We start from the raw sequence: 4,719 nt of genomic DNA, 5'->3' as shown, positions 1-4,719 counted from the left end.
TAAACAAAGAATCTGTACACCTAAATTAACTTCTTCATTAAAATGTGGGGAAAAAAATGCTTCATACAAATGTCAAGTATGTCACGACAAGCAGAGGCTTCAAATCTAATAGATATAAGCAGATTACAAAGGTAATTTACGTCTAAACGGCACAATATTTACGTGAGATGGTGTAATAAGGAAAACCTTTTTCTAAATCATACTTCTGGATTTCTACAAATATTTACTCTCCCTCTCTTTTAGATTTTATTTTGAAAGCTAAGGGCCCAAGACTAAGACTTATGACTTGAAATGAATTGAGGCCTATTAACAACTGATACGTTTCTCTCTTAGGAAAATTGACACAATTAGCACTAAAAAGGAACTAAACAATTAAGCAGATATTTTTGTATCCTTTTAATTTTACCATTAGTCCAATTAATTATAAACTAGCGAAGATAAAATTTTCTTAAGAGAAAAAGTCCAATTAAAGTTGATAGAACAAGTCCAAAAAGGAAAAAATCATTTGAGTATTTCGATGCACAAATTGGCATCAATTAATTATAAACTAGCGAAGATAAAATTTAATAAATATATATTTTATTAACGACTAAGGATTTTAGTGGGTTCATTTATCACTTTATCGAGCAAATAACGATTCAAGTCTCGCATTATAGTTAGATGGCATGGAACTCTTTTAACTTGACAATCACTTTTCTTGAATCCTCAATCATGAATTTCACCCTCCATAAGAATTATTCTATTTTCTATCTCATTAAACTTTAGACCACCTCGAAACTCAATTAAACAGAAAGTATCATGATTTGTGACCTTACTTAAACTAGAATGCATCATATGACAAATAAAGTAACCACTTTTATTCGATAGAACCACTTTAAACCCTCAAGGGGTATCAATGAATTTAGACTTAGAAACTCTATCACATGCAAAACATTTACTTGATTAGATTACATGCTTACATATATTGTCTTTAAAAGCCATGATTTATGCATGGTGATTGATGAAACATGTGAATTCTGTTGTTGGTTAAAGCAACACTTGAGGCCACCAATGTCCGTTTGCCTTTGTTTCTAATTATATCTTTTCTTTGGTCTCCACGACTGCTAACCTAACAATTGACATATTATTTAAGTTTTCAAGTCAATTCAACCACGACATAGTTCTAAATTAGCGTAAATTGATAGAATATTATGAACTGATTGTCACGTGACAATTGACGACACGAGACTTGAAAAGACCAATCGTCTCAAATTTTCTTTATATACACTTTTTATTATATTTATATGATATGTGAAATATCAAATTTTTGTTTATTTCTCTTTCTGCAACCAATGAGCAATAATAAGGGTCTGTTTGTGAGCGATTTTATTACCTCAAAAATTGATTTTTTGACCGTTATTTCACTATTTCAGTCGTCATATTTGACTTCTTCTCTCATAAATGGACCCCACTTTTCTCCTAACGATCAAAAAATCAATTCTCAAAATCACTCCAAAACAGGCTCTAACTCTCAATGGATTAAACGAATTTTACTTTAGCTTCGCTTAAAAGATTTTTCTAGATTCAACCATATTTTAAATAATTTTTTTAAAGTTATCCAACATTAGAAAATAATAGAAGATAAAACCATTAATTATATATATATATATTTATTGAAAGCTCATAAGAATTTGCAGTCCAAATTTTCCATTCTTACTGAAGAAATTTATAAGTTTTGTTACGAATCGATAAAGCTACAATGTATTATCAAAATAGAATATATTCCAAAAAGTAACATTGACAAATCTACTTTAAAGAAAAATAGCCAATATGCTTTTTAATTTAATTTGAGTCCAAAAACTATGTATCACTTGTCTGTCAACATAAAATCGTTCGCTTTCCGAAATCAAATTTGTCAATTGAGTTGGAGTAAAAAATGTGTCCTTAATTCGTTTAATCCATTGAGAGTTAGAGCCTGTTTTGGAGTGATTTTGAGAATTGATTTTTTGATCGTTAGGAGAAAAGTGGGGTCCATTTATGAGAGAAGAAGTCAAATATGACGACTGAAATAGTGAAATAACGGTCAAAAAATCAATTTTTGAGGTAATAAAATCGCTCACAAACAGGCCCTTATTATTGCTCATTGGTTGCAGAAAGAGAAATAAACAAAAATTTGATATTTCACATATCATATAAATATAATAAAAAGTGTATATAAAGAAAATTTGAGGCGATTGGTCTTTTCAAGTGTCGTGTCGTCAATTGTCACGTCACAATCAGTTCATAATATTCTATCAAGTTATGCTAATTTAGAACTATGTCGTGGTTGAATCGACTCAAAAGCTTAAATAATATGTCAATTGTTAGGTTAGCAATCGTGGAGACCTAAGAAAAGTCACATGATAGCGTCATAATATAATTAGAAACAAAGGCAAACGGACATTGGTGGCCTCAAGTGTTGCTTTAACCAACAACAGAATTCACATGTTTCATCAATCACCATGCATAAATCATGGCTTTTAAAGACAATATATGTAAGCATGTAATCCAATCAAGTAAATGTTTTGCATGTGATAGAGTTTCTAAGTCTAAATTCATTGATACCCCTTGAGGGTTTAAAGTGGTTATATCGAATAAAAGTGGTTACTTTATTTGTCATATGATGTATTCTAGTTAAAGTAAGGTCACAAATCATGATACTTCTTGTTGTTTTTTTTTTTTTTTTTTTGATACCCAGGTGTTCCAATTTCGCCAGACTAAATCCTGGACCACTAGCCACCGGCCCCTCAGTGACTAGCGGAGGTAAACCGCAGGTTGTGCCCTTGTTGGATCACAGGTTCCCACCCGGTCTAAACTCCTGGCCTCAAGAGAGTTTTCCTCCATAGTGATTAATCCACCAATAAATTGCCCCTTTATTGGATCAAAGGTTCCCACCAGAAATCGAACTCTCCACGCTGAGGTTGCGAGCGCCCCAAAGGTGATTGATCCACCAACTCGGATGTGCCCGGGGGCATGATACTTTCTGTTTAATTGAGTTTCGAGGTGGTCTAAAGTTTAATGAGATAGAAAATAGAATAATTCTTATGGAGGGTGAAATTCATGATTGAGGATTCAAGAAAAGGGATTGTCAAGTTAAAAGAGTTCCATGCCATCTAACTATAATGTGAGACTTGAATCGTTATTTGCTCGATAAAGTGATAAATGAACCCACTAAAATCCTTAGTCGTTAATAAAATATATATTTATTAAATTTTATCTTCGCTAGTTTATAATTAATTGATGCCAATTTGTGCATCGAAATACTCAAATGATTTTTTCCTTTTTGGACTTGTTCTATCAACTTTAATTGGACTTTTTCTCTTAAGAAAATTAACTAATACTAAAACTTACAAAAAGGCCAATGGACTAATGGTAAAGGTAAAAGGATACATAAATATCTGCTTAATTGTTTAGTTCCTTTTTAGTGCTAATTGTGTCAATTTTCCTAAGAGAGAAACGTATCAGTTGTTAATAGGCCTCAATTCATTTCAAGTCATAAGTCTTAGTCTTGGGCCCTTAGCTTTCAAAATAAAATCTAAAAGAGAGGGAGAGTAAATATTTGTAGAAATCCAGAAGTATGATTTAGAAAAAGGTTTTCCTTACTACACCATCTCACGTAAATATTGTGCCGTTTAGACGTAAATTACCTTGTAATCTGCATATATCTATTAGATTTGAAGTCTCTGCTTGTCGTGACATACTTGACATTTGTATGAAGCATTTTTTTCCCCACATTTTAATGAAGAAGTTAATTTAGGTGTACAGATTCTTTGTTTATGTGACAGTTCTTCATGTAGATTGACAAATGCTCGTGTAAAGGGCATCTTCACAGTTAAATGCATTATTTTTGGGAGTAAAATTGTTTGGTAGTAGTACTAGTAGCATAATTGTTTGACATTAGTGCAATAGATCGAGTTAAGTGAATTTTTTATTTTTATTTTTTTTTATTTTTTTTGGAGTAGTTGTATTTTGAAGGACTTGGTGCATTCTCGTGTTATTTTTAAAAACTTAATTTGAATGCCATAAATGTACCTCTTATTGCGTGGCCATGGAGCGGGAGAGAGATAATATAAAATCTATTTGATTAAATGTTTGCTTCTTAACTCGGTGAATACTTGACATTTGTGTTTGTGATGAATACAACAATTAATACTCGTGTATTCTACGACCTTGTACACTAATTATATGAAATACAATTTATTTTGTAGGACTTCGACCCTCAACCGACATCAAGAGTTGTACCATTTTAAAGTTTTGTCAAACTGAAAAATGACTTTTGACTTACATGATATCAACCTTGCTAGGCTGCCAAGGAGGGTTTGACACCCTTCTCGATTGCCTCCTCACAATAGAGGGCGGGGGTAGAATTCTTTGTCTTTTTAATTCATATGGGTTTGGCATGGATCCCAACACATGTGAGAAAATGTCAAACAACATGTCTCACATAATATAATGTAGTTTCAGCCCCCGTTTGAGTCCCATTATTTTTTATTACATTAAATTAAATTTTTCTCTTTCCTATTTTTAACAACGCACTCTTCAATAAAATAATATTACACGTAAATCAAAAAATTTCCAACCACTCATTTTCCAAAAAAAACACTATTCATCTCATTTTGGGGCTCATTTTAGTCCTCTTTGATCTATCAATGGGGTATATAGATGCAATCATGCAACAAATTGAAATTTTGTACTCTAATT

This window comes from Olea europaea, unplaced genomic scaffold (genome assembly GCF_002742605.1).
Source record: "Olea europaea var. sylvestris unplaced genomic scaffold, O_europaea_v1 scaffold2512, whole genome shotgun sequence".
Lineage (NCBI taxonomy): Eukaryota > Viridiplantae > Streptophyta > Magnoliopsida > Lamiales > Oleaceae > Olea > Olea europaea.
Note: the sequence above shows the minus strand (reverse complement) of the source record.